The sequence below is a fragment of the Dermochelys coriacea genome, chromosome 4 (assembly GCF_009764565.3).
Source record: "Dermochelys coriacea isolate rDerCor1 chromosome 4, rDerCor1.pri.v4, whole genome shotgun sequence".
NCBI lineage: Eukaryota > Metazoa > Chordata > Testudines > Dermochelyidae > Dermochelys > Dermochelys coriacea.
Window position 1 is genome coordinate 60269217 of NC_050071.1, and position 17869 is coordinate 60287085.

Below are 17869 nucleotides of genomic sequence, written 5' to 3' on the forward strand. Positions count from 1 at the left end.
TTCTGGGGAGGGCAGCCTTATTCCATCGACCATGGTAGGACACTTTACCACTCCAGGCCAGTAGCACGTACTCGGGAATCATTGTAGAACAACGCATTGCAGTGTATGTTTGCTGGTGTTCAAACAACATCTGTTCTTTATCTCTCTGTGTTATTCTCAGGAGAGTGATAACATTCATGGTCACCTGGTTGAAATAAGGTGCTTTTCTAAGGGGACATTCAGAGGTGCCCGTTCCTGTTGGGCTGTTTGCCTATGGCTGAACAGAAATGTTCCCCGCTGTTAGCCACGCGGTGGGGGGGGGGCAAAATGCAACCTTGTAATGAAAGCACATGTGCTATGTATGTAATGTTAACAGCAAGGTTTACCGTGAAAGAGTGTACCCATTGTTCTATAAAATGTGTCTTTTCAAATACCACTGTCCCTTTTTTTTTTCTCCACCAGCTGCATGTGTTTCAAGGATCACAGGATCTTCTCCTTCCCAGAGGCTAGCGAAGATTAGAAGGCGAAAAAAACGCACTCGCGATGAAATGTTCTCTGAGCTCATGCTGTCCTCCCACACTGACAGAGCACAATGCATGGAGGCAGACAATGTCAGAGTCCAGGAAAGCACAAAATGACCGGGAGGAGAGGTGGCGGGCTGAAGAGAGTAAGTGGCGGGCTGAAGCTGAAAGGTGGCAGCAGCGTGATGAGAGGAGGCAGGATTCAATGCTGAAGCTGCTGGAGGATCAAACTAATATGCTCCAGCATATGGTTGAGCTGCAGGAAGGGCAGCAGGAGCACAGACCACCGCTACAGCCCCTGTGTAACCAACCGCCCTCCTCCCCAAGTTCCATAGCCTCCTCACCCAGACACCCAAGAACGCGGTGGGGGTCCCTCCGGCCTCCCAGCCACTCCACCCCAGAGAATTGCCCAATTAACAGAAGGCTGGCATTCAATAAGTTTTAAACTTTTAAAGTGCTGTGTGGCCTTGTCCTTCCCTCCTCCACCACCTCTCCTAGGCTACCTTGTTAATTATCCCCCTATTTGTGTGATGAATTAATAAAGAATGCATGAATATTAAGCAACAATGACTTTATTGCCTCTGCAAGTGGTGATCGAAGGGAGGTGGGGAGAGTGGTTAGCTTACAGGGAAGTAGAGTGAACCAAGGGGTGGGGGATTTCATCAAGGAGAAACAAACAGAACTTTCACACCGTAGCCTGGCCAGTCACGAAACTGGTTTTCAAAGCTTCTCCGATGTGCATCGCACCCTCCTGTGCTCTTCTAACTGCCCTGGTGTCTGGCTGTACATAACCAGCAGCCAGGCGATTTGCCTCAACCTCCCACCCCGCCATAAATGTCTCCCCCTTACTCTCACAGATATTGTGGAGCACACAGCAAGCAGTAATAACAATGGGAATATTGGTTTCGCTGAGGTCTAACCGAGTCAGTAAACTGCACCAGCACGCTTTTAAACATCCAAATGCACATTCTACCACCATTCTGCACTTGCTCAGCCTGTAGTTGAACAGCTCCTGACTACTCTCCAGGCTGCCTGTGTATGGCTTCATGAGCCATGGCATTAAGGGGTAGGCTGGGTCCCCAAGGATCACTATAGGCATTTTAACATCCCCAATGGTTATTTTGTGGTCTGGGAAGAAAGTCCCTTCCTGCAACTTTTGAAACAGACCAGAGTTCTTGAAGATGCGATCATCATGTACTTTTCCCGGCCATCCCACGTTGATGTTGGTGAAACGTCCCTTGTGATCCACCAGTGCTTGCAGCACTATTGAAAAGTACCCCTTGCGGTTTATGTACTCGCTGGCTTGGTGCTCCGGTGCCAAGATAGGGATATGGGTTCCGTCTATGGCCCCACCACAGTTAGGGAATCCCATTGCAGCAAAGCCATCTACTATGACCTGCACATTTCCCAGGGTCACTACCCTTGATATCAACAGATCTTTGATTGCGTTGGCTACTTGCATCACAGCAGCTCCCACAGTAGATTTGTCCACTCCAAATTGATTCCCGACTGACCGGTAGCTGTCTCGCATTGCAAGCTTCCACAGGGCTATTGCCACTCGCTTCTCAGCTGTGAGGGCTGCTCTCTTCTTGGTATTCTTGCGCCTCAGGGCAGGGGAAAGCAAGTCACAAAGTTCCATGAAAGTGCCCTTACGCATGCAAAAGTTTCGCAGCCACAGGGAATTGTCCTAGACTTGCAACACTATGCGGTCCCATCAGTCTGTGCTTGTTTCCCGAGCCCAGAATCGGCGTTCCACCGCATGAACCTGCCCCATTAGCACCATGATGCCCACATTGCCAGGGCCCGTGCTTTGAGAGAAGTCTGTGTCCATGTCCTCATCACTCTCGCGCTGATGTCACCTACTCGCCTGGTTTCGCTTTGCCAGGTTCTGGTGCTGCATATACTGCTGGATAATGCGTGTGGTGTTTAATGTGCTCCTAATTGCCAAAGTGATCTGAGCGGGCTCCATGCTTGCCGAGGTATGGCATCTGCACAGAAAAAAGGCGTGGAACAATTGTCTGCTGTTGCCCTGACAGAGAGAGGGGCAACTGACAACATGGCTTACAGGGTTGGCTTACAGGGAATTAAAATCAACAAAGGGGATGGCTTTGTGAGAAACTGAATGTCTGCCTCAAGGATAGAACTCAAAACCTCAAGGATAGAACTCAAAACTGGGGTTTAGCAGGCCGTCGATTTCACAGAGGGAGGGAGGAGAAAATGAATACAAAACAAATCTGGTCTATTTCTTGTTTTGAGCCACTTCAGCTATCTTTATACATCATGCTGGCAGCAGACTGTGCAGTACGACTGCTAGCCATCGTCACCTCCTGGGTGCTCGGCAGAAGATGGTGCAGTATGACTACTGGCCATCATCTTCTGCTGGCTGCAAATTAAAAGACAGTGCACTGCTGGTAGGACTCAATCGCCATGAGACGAAACAAGGGAAATGACCTGGCTCAGTCACTCCCATGTTTGCCCAGGCTCCCGGTTAAAAGAGCACCCAGGACTACATCGACGACGGCTACCAGTCATACTGCACTGTCTGCTGCCAAAAGGCAATAAACTGCTGCTGTGTAGCAATGCAGTACCATGTCCACCAGCACGCAGGAGACACATGGTGATGGTTAGCTGAGCAGGCTCCATACTTGCCGTGGTATGGCATCTGCACAGCTAACTCAAGAAAAAAGGTGCAAAACGATTGTTTGCCCTTGCTTTTACGGAGGGAGGGAGGGAACGGGGACCTGACAATATGTACCCAGAACCACCCGCGACAATGTTTTAACCCCATGAGGCACTGGGATTTCTACCCAGAATTCAAATGGGCGGCGGAGACTGCAGGAACTGTGGGATAGCTACCCACAGTGCAAAGCTCCAGAAGTCAACTGTTGCCTCGGTACTGTGGACACACTCCACTGACTACATGCACTTAGAGCATTTGTGTGGGGACACACACACTCGACTGTATAAAAACGCTTTCTACAAAACCGACTTCTATAAATTTGACCTAATTTCATAGTGTAGACATACCCTGAGAGAGGGGAAGGATTCTTACATGCACTTCCTTCTTCTTGTGCACTCCAAGCATAACATAGGTCTTAGCAGCCTTTTTGAAGCAAAACCCCAGAAGGGCTTCCAATTAAGCATTATTGAAACAGCTTTTAATAATGCAGCTTTTTCTGAATGAAAATAGCCACATTGTGAGCCTGTTTCCAATGTCTTTGTGGTTTTGAGTGCTTATGAATAAATGCTGGCCTTGAAGTTTGTTTTACTGTGTAAGATTCAGACTGTGTGCTAAAGTGTGGTGACAGATTGGCACAGCGAATGCTTGCAAGATTCTGCTAGCCCGTGTATCCCAGCCATATATACAAAGGATTGTTTAAGTTATTCATAATTTAGTATGCCTTGGGACAGAAAAGAGAAAAAAATTGCATCCAGATCCAAGCTAATTAAAAGTGAGTATTTTTGGACTGGATTTATCTCTCCTGTTGCTAGGAAAGCTATGCAGACAAATCACTTATAGCACAACTGGGGGAAAAAATCTTATTTTGATGAGTTCCAAAAAAATGAAAAATTTTAAAATGTTCATTTTAAATGGCGGTTATAGAAGGTGAAGGCAGTTTTTAGGTTGGAAAGGGGTCATTTTGCCATAAAGTGTTTTCCTTGCAAAAATATTTAATTTATCCTTGTGACAAAATTCACAAAAAAATCAAGAATTTTGCTCCCATGCTGGAATTTTTGCTACAGAAAATTGCTCTGACTGGCAGGAAGAGAGGCATGGGTCCTGACTTTGCAGTGATTTGGGAGCAGTTTTATACCTCTTTGCAGGGGAACCCTTAGCAATGTTCATCCATAAGTGGCTCGTGGCTACTGCTACTGGCCTAGGTAATGTGTTCAAAGAAAAGAAGGTGTGACTAGTACTCCCTTATGTCCTAGGTGCTAGAACTGCCCCTTGGAAGACTGCTCTAATGTATGCTGTCATAAATATAAAGGGAAGGGTAAACACCTTTAAATCCCTCCTGGCCAGAGGAAAAACCCTTTCACCTGTTAAGGGTTAAAGAAGCTAAGATAACCTCGCTGGCACCTGACCAAAATGACCAATGAGGAGACAAGTTACTTTCAAAGCTGGAGGGGGGGAGGGAAACAAAGGGTTCTCTCTGTCTGTGTGATGCTTTTGTTGGGACCAGAGCAGGAATGCAGGTCAGAACTCCTGTAAAGAGTTAATAAGCAATCTAATTAGATATGCGTTAGATTCTGTTTTGTTTAAATGGCTGATAAAATAAGTTGTGCTGAATGGAATGTATATTCCTATTGTTGTGTCTTTTTGTAACTTAATGTTTTGCCTAGAGGGATTCTCTATGTTTTGAATCTGATTACCCTGTAAGGTATTTACCATCCTGATTTTACAGAGGTGATCTTTTATTTTTTCTTTAATTAAAATTCTCTTAAGAATCTGATTGTTTTTTTTATTGTTCTTAAGATCCAAAGGTTTGGGTCTGAGTTCACCTATGCAAATTGGTGAGGATTTTTATCAAGCCTTCCCCAGGAAAGGGGGTATAGTGTTTGGGGGGATATTTTGGGGGGGGAGACTTTTCCAAGTGGGCACTTCCCCTGTTCTTTGTATAACACTTTGGTGGTGGCAGTGTTTAACCTAACCTGGTAAGAATAAGCTTTGGGGGTCTTTCATGCAGGTCCCCACATCTGTATCCTAGAGTTCAGAGTGGGGAAGGAACCTTGACATATGCCATGGACTGCACCAGTGCCAGGATTGTCTCAGAACTGAGATGTTGAAAGGAAGATTAAGGCCACCTTTGCACTCCACCCTCTTGAACTGCCCTGGTTGCAGCTCAGGATTTGGACCATTCAGTCTGGACCAAATTTGTGAAAAATCCCTAATGCAGTTATGAAAGCATAATGGTTTACAAGGAAATACGTCAAAACAAAGACTGATTACCTGAGTTGTAGCTGGAATGTCGATTCTGGGTGTGTACTGCTGAAAATGAAGGCCCTGGAACTGTTGATCTGCTTTGAAAGTTGACTTTGAAAAAATGTGAGGTCTTATGTTTATTGTCTGGCATTTAACTTCAGATCAAATGTGGAAAGCTTAGAAATAAAAAATTGTTTATTTCTAACTGGTAGTTCTGCAGATTCATCCTGGAATCTGAAAGTCAGGCCAAGTTCTTTCTGGCTCCTGTGTCATCAGCTTTAAAGATGCTCCACTCTGAATTTACTTACGTTAGTTCTCTAGGTGATGAAAGAGAATAGAATCCAGCTCTCGCTTGCTCGCTCTCGTAGCTGCTTTGGCTCTGCTATGGTAATGGAAGTAATAGCTTAGTGGTTTGAGTATTGGCCTGCTAAACTCAGGGTTGTGAGTTCAATCCTTGAGGGGGCCGTTTAGGGATCTGGGGCAAAAATTGGGGATTGGTCCTGCTTTGAGTAGGGGGTTGGACTAGATGATCTCCTGAGGTCCCTTCCAACCCTGATATTCTATGATCCTATGAAGACACCTAACCTAGAAAGATATCCTATATCATAGAATACTGAATCTATGATTCTATGAATAGGTATTTCTCCAGTCAGTAAAGTCTGAATACACACAGGGAGCAGATTGGTTGAATAAGAAGTTGCTGTTTTTACTAATCATAGTCAGTCTTCTGAGTAGAATGCCTCTTTAAAATAAGAAATACTGTTATCCTAGTCTAATACAGGTCAGTGGTTTGAAAATGACTATTGTATTCTAAAACTTATCTAATTAATTGAAATTTAAACTTGTCACATCTTTTTTTAAAGATGACATTGTAGTTGTGTTAAAACATCTGTCACCTTGTCATCTGTACAAACATTTTTTCTTAATGGTCAGCTTGTCACAGTTAATTAGTTTTTAGACATATGGACAGTTATAAAGCAATGTGACTTTGAAAATCCTTTCTAGTTACCTGTAACATTGAACTCTAGAGAGACAATCCACTCACTGGATATTTGTACCACAAAGCCCCTTCACAATGTGAGTTGTAGTTTGCACTTTGCGGAGGGAATACATGTTTCTCCATGGGAAACATTTCTTGTTTCTGTTATTATTTCCTGTGTGTATGTCTCCAACACAGAAGTTTGTATTGATTTTGACTAGAGATTGGCTCCAGCTGCAAAATGCAAATCCAGACCAGGATTTTGAAGCCCTTCCCACAACATCTGGGGCCAGTCTATCATTAGTGCCTAGAGTTTTTTGTGCGCCTTAATTTTTGGGCGCCCAACTTGACATATTTTAAAGGGGGATTGATTTGCAGAAAATACTTGCCATCTGCCTTCTGAAAACCAAGTCCCTTTATGTGTGGCCCAAGTTGGCACCCACCATTCCTAGTCACTTTGAAAAGCCTCGACTAGGATGAGTGCAGATTTATGGGGATTGATTTTGCCCATTATAAAAGTATGTGCTGTTTGCAAAATAAAACTCTGATCCAGACTTGGGCTTTGAACGCCTCCAAAGTACAAGTGGATTCAAATTCAGGGTTTTGGTTCAGACCCATCCATCTCTTGTTTTGAATGCTGAATGTGTACATACAGCCATATTGCATAATACAATGTGGTACATATGTATGGGCCTGATTCTGCAGGGAGGTAAAGGCCTCCTGCAAGGTGCTGAATGCCCTCAAGTCTTGCTGACTTCAGTGTGTATTGAGTGCACTGATCACCTTGCAGAAGGCACATCAGCTACTTGCAAGATTGGGCTTTCTGATGTATTTGCCATAAAGGCAGACAGAAAAGTAGCAAAATCTGTAATAATTCTTGTCCGTTCACAGAGGTCCAGGAAGTGAGACTAGGTGCTATTGAAAATGTCTGAACTGATCAATATTTTGAAAGATGTTCTTTCCTTTACAGAGACAGTTCATTTGCCCTTTTTACATATATGATGATTCCCATTTCACAAGAAGTAATTTCTTTTCATATCGGAATCAGTTTTGTAAAGTCTTTGGCTATGATATTATGAAAATAGATAAGTCCCTGTGATGGAGTGTTGACTCCACACTTGCCCTGAAGGGGTTAATGGAGGTCAGATGAGCCAATTAATCTATTAGGCTGAAGGCTGAGAGGAGAGCCCTAATTAGGGGAAGTTTACCTCTGTGGGAACAGGCAGGGCTTCTATAAAGCCAGGGTGCTGATAGCAGGAAGGAGGCTGCAGGGAGGTAGTCTAGTCACTCCCTAGGAGAAGTGTTTGGAGGCTAAAGAGACAAGTAGCCCCTAATTGCTTCTTGGGAGGAGGGAGTAGAAAGGCCTGCAAACCCCAAGCAGAGGGGAGTGCCAGGATAGGAAGCAGCCTAGGGAGTGAGCAGCAAGGTTGGGGACTGAACAGACCTTGGCTGCATGTTGTTGGGTCCCTGGGCTGAAACCCAGCAGAGAGGGTGGGTCCAGGGTCCCCTGCTTGCCACTGTGGAAATGGCACTGTTGGGACAATGAGCTGGAAGACTGCCTGGGTCTCTGTGGGAGTAATAGACTTCAAAGGACCATACACCAGAAAGCGGGGGAAGGAGTGGGAACACTGAATGACCTGGCTGCAGGACCAAGCATAAGAGGCCACAGCAGCTCCTGGAGTGAGAGAGGGGCTGCAAACAGTGACAGAGAAGAAGGAATGGTGTTGTGCAACAGCAGGAAGGGGAATCAACCTGGTAAGCTATTCCCCAGAGTGACCAAGGAGAAGGTGCCATCCTAGCAGTGAGTGGAGTACCCTGTGAAAATCCCCCAAAACAGAGACCAATGCTAAATTAGGCCCATAGTTTTAATTTTATCCAGACAATAACCCAGTATCCAAAAATATTTTAATGTATGTATTTGAAACTATACAGTTGGTCTGTCTTCACTTTCCTGTATTCTGTAATGGATTTTTAAAACATCCATGAGAAGGGATTAACTGTTAGTATAAGAGGCCACTAGACCACACCACAGGCAGCATCTGTTTTAATGTTGTCATTGATACCCTTTTATTTTTAAGAGAGTGGTAGGACCTGCATAAATTCCAGCAGACAAAAGATCCTCCTCAATGATTTGTGCAGAAATAATCAGACCCTCCCATGGCACCGTTTCCTCCCCATTTGGGGACCAAACAATGGCTTTTTTCTGAGTCTGGGATCCCTCTGTGCAGGTGGGGATGAGGCTGGACCTGGTGCAGGGCAGGGGGCACAGGTTCTGTCCAAGCACCTGATGAATACTTGGTAAAGCTAATATTTGCAGTCCCTTCCATGCTGTACAACCCTTCTCTCCCCCTGCCCCCAAGAAGTGTCCCAGAAGCAGCCATAGGCTAGGATGTCACTGGCACCATGAATGAATTAGAGTTGTGTTGCTAAGGAGCAGGAGAGGCTCCAGATGGTGTGGAGTCACAGGACCTCCATGCTGACAGCCCTTTCCCCAGGCAGACCTTGGAAATCTGAGCAGATCTTGGGAAATCTGTAGGCTCCTGGGGCTGAACCTCTTGCTTCTGTCCCCAGGGTCCTAATCCTGCTCAAGAATTCAGAGAAAAATCTGTGAGCTTCTACTTCCTGGCTCGAGACAGGTTTTAACAGACAAAGCAGTGATTGGGGGCAATGTGATTAAATCCTTCAGTGAGCACAGGAGGATATTTTCCTATGATAACCATAATTCAATTTTGTGTGAAGCTGCAGTCTCCAGCACCTGATCAGCATGTCACAATATTGCCATGTAATGCAACAATTCTTTTCTTTGAATCAAGCGTTCAGCATGCAGCCTGGCTGCTGTATAAGAGATCCATGACAAAATTACAGAACACTCTTATAACGGCTTTTATGAATCAAGCCCTAAGCCTTTGTACTGCTTCACATACACCCTAAAACAGGCACTGACATGAAATGTTTTGGACATTGAAACAGTTTGCCAAATGCTGGAGTAACACAATACAAACAGATTAGCAAAATAGAATCATGATACTCCGAAAAATGCTTAATACACTGCATGTCTGATATTAGACTTGAAGAGTCAGATTCTCAGCTGGTGTAGATCAGTTGAGCTTCATTGACCTCCATGAATTTACACTAGTTGTGAGTGTGGACCTAAATTTGTATATTCCTTCCTCCCCATAGCATGATCTGTGAGCCCTGCTTGTAGAGATTGTGCATATTTTGTTAGGATCATGATGTAAACATAAGTTCAGACACTACAAGGTACTAAGCACCTGCAATGTTCATTGATTTGTCCTGGCTCAAAGAGCTGCTGCTCAGCACTTCTCTTTATTTGGTCCATAATCAGGCACACTTCCCTCCAGCAGCACTGAGAGACAGGACAAATCATTAGCAGGTGGCTAACACAATCTCAGAGCTCCTCTTTAGACATTGATGGACATGTTATAGCTGTTTTTCATTCCATACAGGTGATGGCGGTTTCCCTATGATATCATGTTTGATGATATGCATTCTAAATTACTATACCCCTGCAGAGTTGAGGTATTAACAAGGTTTGTAAGATCTTCATATTAGTGATACCAGAGACATTTGGCATTCAGACAATGTTTCAGATGTATAGATAGATCTGGTGCTATGTTACCCTGTAGCCTCAAAATCTGTAAGCTGCTGCTTGCATGCTGTAGTTTATTTAATATAGTTATCAACCACAAAATACCCTTAATGGAAGCAAGGATATTAACACACAAAGAATCACAGCAATTGGAATTGATATATATGTGAAGACCTGTCTACTCACACAGTCAGTGTATTTGCACGTGCAGTTATGGGGTTGGCCCTGCATATTAGGGTCTAGGTTGATGTACATATTTTGCACAGGGACCACAGCCTCCATCCTTTTTAAACATTTGATTCTAAATATGGAAGAAAATCCTGCTTTCACTTTGCCAACTCTTCCTGTCTGTACTGATGTTCTGCTAATCTGTGGCAACACAATATTTGCAGGTGTACTCTCAAAGTTTGTGTGGCCTACACATGTATTTTCCCAAGACAAAATAATAAAATGCTTTCCTAGCACAGAGGTCAGGATACTCACCAATAATTCATGAATCATAAGGTGAAAATCAAATATAACAGAGACGGGAAAATCTAATATCCTAGATCCAACTACTCCTGAACTTCAGTAAAGCTAAGCTTCAGAGCCATGCTTTGCAGCCCACTTTGCTCAGGCCCAAGTCTAGAATAATTAAAAAAAGTCCCCATGCCAATGTCCCATGTAATCCATGTCAGGTACTATAGCAACTTGAGTCTTATTGAAGCTTTTGTGTGTGGAATCTTACTAGTGCTACAATATGCAGCTCAATATTTAACAGCAGGTGATTTACAGTTGAGTTGAATTGCTTTACTGCATTTCTTATGTCTTCACCTCTCCACAGTGGAATTAAAACTATGATTTAATCAGTTGCTGATCTGAAAGTATATACATTCAGATAAAAATCAGTCCAATCTCTGATTTTGAAAAATAACATTCTCCTTATATAAGGTATCCTTTTTTGCAATGCACAACTTATCATCTAGGTCTTGAGTGTGTGGCCTCTTTGTCTACAGTTTTCAGAGTAGCAGCCGTGTTAGTCTGTATTCGCAAAAAGAAAAGGAGTACTTGTGGCACCTTAGAGACTAACAAATTTATTAGAGCATAAGCTTTCGTGAGCTACAGCTCACTTCAAATGCATCCGATGAAGTGAGCTGTAGCTCACGAAAGCTTATGCTCTAATAAATTTGTTAGTCTCTAAGGTGCCACAAGTACTCCTTTTCTTTTTGTCTACAGTGCAACTTTAGAGAAGCATGCTTAATGGCTTCAAACAACCTTCATACTCCCTGGTTTGGGGGTTACCGGGCACCAGTGAATCAGAAGGAAAAATGCAAAGTACTACAGTTAGGAAGGAGTAATCAATTGCACAAATACAAAATGGAAAATGACTGCTTAGGAAGGAGTACTGCAGAAAAGGATTGAGGGGTTTGTAATACCGTTGCCAAAAAAGGTAAACATAATTCTGGGATGTATTAGTATTCAGTGTTGTAAACAAGACACAAGAAGTAATTCTTCCATTCTACACAGCACTAATAAGGCCTCAGGTGGAATATTGTGTCCAGTTCTGCGTACCACACTTTGGAAAGATGTGGACAAATTTGAGGAAGTCTAGATGGGAGCAACAAAAATGATTAAAGGTCTAGAAAACATGACCTACAAGAAAAGATCGAAAAAAAAATTGTTTAGTCCGAAAGGGGACAACTGAGGGGGAACATAAGTCTACAAGTACATGAAAGGCTGTTATAAAGAGGAAGGTGATAAACCTTAACTACTGGGGACAGAACAAGGAGTAATGGGTGTAAATTGTAGCAAGGGAGATGTGTTAGATATTAGGAAAAACTTCTGAACTTTAAGGGTAGTTAAAGACCTGGAACAGATTTGACCTAGAGACATTGTGGAATCTCCATCACTGAGGGGTTTTTAAGAACAGGTTAGACAAACTTGTCAGGGACAATCTGGACTAGATGACCTATTAAAGTCCCTTCCAATCCTACATTTTTATGATTCTATAAGGTGCAGTTCAAAGCTCCCTTTAGGTTGAAAAGCAGCCCACAGACTCTTGTGTATGATCTTCAGAACTCATCTTCCTGATCCATGGAAATCCTTTCTAAGTTTCCAGGAGATAATGCATTCTGAATTGAGGGAATCCATGATCTGGAATTTCCCAAGCCACCAGCTACTATTTGGTATGTCACATCTCTCTTTCCGTCCAAAAAGTGGCCTATTAAGCTTGTGACTCATTCATTTGTTTTAAATAAACACAAATGCAAAATTTTCCTCTAAGATTATGCTACTTAACAAGCACATAGGTGTCTGTTAAAGGCCTCATTCTCCCATATGTGGGAGTTATCCATAGTGGAAGGGAGAGAACTGCACCAATTCTGACTTGCAAACTTTCCTAGGAGGAGTTCTGTTATGGGGGTAACCTTTTCTCCCTCCCTTTGGAAAAAGCAAGAAGTTCATTCCCTGAACGTACTGATTTCCAGAGGTCTGCATAATCTTGGAGATCTCAATTACTTGTAAACACCATGTGCGCTGTGCATCTGCACTAGCTATGGACCCTGGTGTTCCTGGACAGTGCACCTCCACTGAGGCCACTCAGAGAGAGGTTGCCAGGTGTCCAGTTTTTGATGGAACACCTGGTCAAAAAGGGACTTTGGCAGCTCCGGGTCAACACTGTTGACTGAGCCGTTAAAAGTCCAGTCAGCAGCGCAGGGGGGCTAAGGCAGGCTTCCTGCCAGCTGTGGCTCCGCCCGGCTCCTGGAAGCAGCGGCATGTCCCCCCTACTGCTCCTAAACATAGGGACAGTGAGGGGGCTGCCTCAGCTTGGAGCCCCCTCCCATATTCTGAGCCCCTTGGCTTTACCCCCCAGCCCAGAGCTCCCTCCTGTACCCCAAACCCCTCATCCCTGACCCACCCCACAGCCTGCACCCCTAGACTGAGCCCTCACCCTCCCAGCCCAGAGCCCCTTCCTGCACCCCTCATTTCTGGCCCCATGCTGGAACCCACACCTCCAGCCAGAGCCCATCACTCCCTCCTGCACCCTAACCCCCTGAGCCAGCCCGGTGAAAATGAGTGAGCGAGCGTGGGGGAGAGCAAGCGACAGAGGTGGGGGGGATGGAGTGAGCAGGGGTAGAGCCTCAGAGGAGGGACAGGCGGGCAGGGGTAGGGTAAGGGTGTTTGGTTTTGTGCTAGTAGAAGGTTGGCAACCCTACGCAGAGTAAGTCACCAACCAGTTTTTTCTGGAGTTCCATAGTACAGATATAGTACAAATTGGGGGGGGGGGGAAGAGGGGGAGAGAAACAGCTGGAGTCTGATAACTTCTTCCCCCCCACCCTGGCTACAGTTTTGGGGGGGAAAGAGAAGAGCCCATGGCTCCCCTGTCTTTTTGTTTGACTGAGGATCCCTGTGAATAACAACTCTGGGTGTTTATTTTATCCACTACATTTTTTGCCAGATAGCCACGAGGCAAACTTCTTTGCAAAGGTTCCCTTGAACTGACATTTTACGAGCTCTGGATCTGTATATTTCATTATCTCCTCCACTAACATTAAAGTTTGTTTCCTTCAGAGAAAAGCTTAGTTTCCTGGAAACTGGTATTTCTCTTGGCTCATGATCCCCTGCCCAAATGTTAAACCTTCCTTTGTTTCCTCAAATGTGTTTTGTAGACTACTGAAGCTTGTCTAGGGACCCACAGGATCTTCACATAGGACTCCACAAAGCTTATGCTTCATTTAGTTTCTTTCTTACCTCCTTAAGTTATACAGTACAAATAAGACCAGAAAAGTTAGAACTTAATATGGCTGGTGACACCCTTAATAGACATTGATGCATAAGCATTTCAGTGAGGAATTTTGCTTGAAAAAAATCAGTCCATATGCAAGTGTGCCTCACAAATTAGTTACAGCATGGGAAAGGGGGACAGGTAACTACAGCATTGCCAAATACCAGTGCTTTCAGCATCAAAGAAGTTCATGAAAAAGTACATTTTGATTTGCATGGGTTTGTATCCTGGACATTTGGATTGGAATTTCCACTTTGATTTTTAGGTTAGGACACCCCTAAAGGTCAAAACAAAATTCAGCCTACGGTGCTCAATTTCACCTGATTTTCTCCTACATTTTAGGAGTTTGGCTCCAGATCTGAACTTTGCCATGTCTCTATAAAGGGTCAAAGCAAAACCCTGGAACCAAACAAGAATTTTGAGAACATTTGCAGCTTTGTTTAGATCTGAATTTTGAATTTCAGATTCAACTCTAGCTTCCAGAAATCAGCCCAGGTTTGCACAATGCTGTTCTCAGATTCTCTTGAAAAAGGTTCAAACCTTTTAATGACTTGGACTGAGTTTCGAGTTTGTTATGGAATTTGAAAACTAGGCAAGGTTGGCATGGTTTTAGGGTTTGATAAGAACACTTTTCACAGCTCTGCATCGGTCAGTGCTTGAGACCGAAGTGAATTTCTTGATAAGCAAATATTTTCCAAATTTTCAAGTATGTGTTGTGGGAACAGGCATTTTCACCTTTGTTGCAGCCATATTCTTGTCTGCCAGAAATAAAGTGGCTGAACAGATCACTAGTACCTCCAGAAAAATTTCAAGTGGAAAAAAATAGAAGGGTTCCTTCTGCTGCTAACCCTATGCTTGTAATGTCTAACTTTTTTGCATCTTCATCAAAAACTGTAATATGTAGGGGAGATGCCACTCTAAATGAATCTGAAGGACTCCCTTTCTCTGCACTCTTCCCAGCACATATGGGGAAATAAAGATACCATGCAGTCTAGTTGGTGTATACATTCTTTGCAGTACACATGTTTCTTGGATGCCACATGTTACAGAACACTTAGCAGCATATTTCCATGCAGCTGTCAGTCTCTTTAGTTCAGTCTATGCCAAAATTCTGTTTCCAAGTTGAAAGGCTTTATTTATGATTTGATTTTAAAACTGTACTGAAGATTAAGAGTACTGAGTAATTTAATGGTAAAAATCCATACTACATAGTTACAAACTCCCATCCAGACAAACCAACTTTTAGCAGGACAAGAAATACAGGATTACGGTTAAATTTAACTGCCCTCCAAACATTTGAGATTCACAGTAAGATACCCATACACAGCCTTAAATCTGTGCCTACAATGAGGCCAGCTTCCCAGTTTCCTTCCATATCTACTAGGATAAATGTGCTATTTTTGGATCCATAATGTTTTAAGAGGAACTTAAGGCTTTAACAGATTGCAGATATTTTACATTTTGGGGAAAAAAAACCCTGTCCTGATGCATGACAATACCATTTCCATCCTCCAGCCTTCCATTCCTTACCTTCTTTCACAAAGCCTTTAGCTTGTCTAGCTGGATGCATCTTCAGTTTAGATCAGCTTGTTCTTCTTCGAGTGATGGTCCCTATTGTAGACCACTTTGGGTTATGTGTGCGCATCATGCACCTGGAGCTGGAGATTTTGAAAGTAGTGTCTGCTGGTCCATGCATGCGCTCTAGTTCACCTTGTGCCTCTGTCCGAAAAGATAAAGAGCTGGGTGGACCAACTATCTGTACAGTTCCTTCTCACTGACACATGGTTAAGGCTAAGATTTTGTCATGGATATTTTTAGTAAGTCACGGATGGGTCACGGGCAAAAAAGAAATTCACGGAAGCAGTGCCCTGTCCGTGACTTTTACTAAAAATATCCATAACAAAATGGGGATCTGTGGGTCCCCACTCTGCCTGAAGTGGGACAGCTGCTCAGGGGCTAGGAGCTGCCTGCAGCAGCTGGAGGCTGCGGGGTACCCCCACCAGCCACAGCTCCAGAGGCCAGGGCAGCTGGGAGCTACAGGCTTCCCCTGGTGGCCGGGAGCTGCACGGCTCCCCGCTACTCTCAGCGGTTTGGATCTCCGGGGGCCGCCACAGCTCCCTGCCCCATGAGTGGTGGGAGACCCTGAAGCTCTAAATTAGCGCAGGCTGAAATCATGGAGGTCATGGGAAGTCATAGATGCTGTGACTTCCACGACTTCTGTGACTAAATTGTAACCTTACACGTGGTCCAGATTGGAACCTTCAGTGTCCGTAGCTTTAGCTTCATCCTACAAAATAAGAATTAGATCTAGTTTTGTAATTAGTTTTTATAGTCTACAGTTTAGTGTCTTATAGATCTAAGAGTGCAGTAGTAACCATCCAGTTGATCGTGATCAACTGGTTGATCCTAGAGGATCTCCCAGTCAATTGCAATCTCTGGTGGCACAGTGAGGCTGCTGCTAAGGCTGACTCCTTGCCTGCCCTGGCCCCATGCCTCTCCCAGAAGTCCCAGAGATAGGGGTCTCCCTCCAGGTGCTGCTCCTGCCTGCAAGCACCACCCCTGCAGTGCCCATTGGCTGGGAATGGGGAGCTGTGACCAATGGGAGCTGCGGGGGTGGTACTTGCAGAGAGAGGCAGCACACAGAGCCACATGCCCCCCACCCAGGGGTCACAGGGGCACGTTAGCCCTTTCCAGGAGTGGCGTGGGGCCAGGATAGCCAGAGAGCCTGCCTTAGCCTTGCTGTGCCACTGACCGGGAGCCACCTAAAGTAAGTGCTGCCTGGCAGGAGGCTGCACCCCATCCCCCAGCCCTGAGACCCCTCCCATAGCCAGCACCCTGCACCCATTCCTGCACCAACACATTGCCCCAGCCCGGAGCCCCTTCCTGCACCTAAACTGCCTCCCAGAGCTTGCACCTCTCACCCTTTCTTGCATCCTAAACTCCCAACCCAGGCTCAGCCCAGAGCCCCTCCCACACTGCGAACCCCTTGGCCCCAGCTCAGAGCCTGCACCCCCTCCCGCATCCCCACCTGCTGCAAGTGAGTGAGGGTGGTGGAGAGCGAGCAATGGAGGTGGTAGGGGATGGAGGGGGCAGGGCTTTGGGGAAGGGGAAGGGGCAGGGCCTAGGGTAAGAGGGTCAGATCTTGGGTTGCCCTTAAATTCAAAAAGTGATCTTGGGCATAAAAAGGTTGGAGACTGCTGTATTAGTGTATAGTCTCTTGGTGAACTGCCCCTGGACTGTGCCTAGGATTCAAACTCTGTGCTTCCTCCCCAGGATCCTTCTCAGTCAGCTAAGGTCACCAGTGCTGTCTGTACTGCCCTGGGGGAGCCCAAATTACAATTAGGAGCAGTATCTGCTATTTGTTCCCCAGCCATACCTGAGATGTGCAGGAACTTCATCTTCACAAATAGCTCAAGGAAAAGGCCATGAGATCCCAACCAGACCCAGACCAGGGATCCCCTGTACATCAGCCTCATTCAGCAAGTCGTGACCCTCCTGCTGCGAAATCTGACTCTGGTGTGGGAGAATCTTACCCCCCCCTCCACCCCAGACCCCACAGTGGGGTCTTGTCAGGAATCCAGGAAGCAATCTTATATGCATGAGACTAAGTCTTCCTCTAAATCCACTTTGAAGAAGTTAGATTTGGCTCTAAACAAGCCCATCAACTCAGGATGTCCTAAGTCCTCATGGGCCAAATTAGAGATGCACAACAAGAAGCCCATAAGTGTTCTGATCTGTCAGTACTGTCTCCTTGGCACCTCCCAAACCCTGGGATCCGTCACCACCAACAAAGTCCGATCATTGTCAACTTCAGGCACCATCTTCCTCACCAGCTCCAGTGGCTTGAACAAGTAGAACCCCTCAATCTGAATCAGTTGCTGTCCCACAGGACATTTTCACTCCCCCAGATCCAGAATCTTCTTCTTTGGGCCCCTCCATCTCCAGAGAGATAACACTATTGAGAGAGTCAACTGCTGGAGGGAGTTTGTTGCCCAGCCCTTACACAGAATACAACTCCCCTCCAATGGCACTAATGGTACTGCCACCGGACAGAAATCAGCCTTCTTTTCATTGGAAGATTTCAAATCACCTC

At 45.1% G+C, this 17869-nt stretch overlaps 1 long non-coding RNA gene across 1 annotated transcript; it reads left to right on the plus strand.

The window, feature by feature from the left end:
* The first annotated feature begins 7613 nt into the window (after positions 1–7613).
* Positions 7614–17499, plus strand: LOC119855151. The gene is made up of 3 exons (XR_005292771.2): positions 7614–8158; positions 9871–9954; positions 17050–17499. It is a non-coding gene; the product is annotated as an uncharacterized LOC119855151 (long non-coding RNA).
* Positions 17500–17869: the final 370 nt, after the last annotated feature.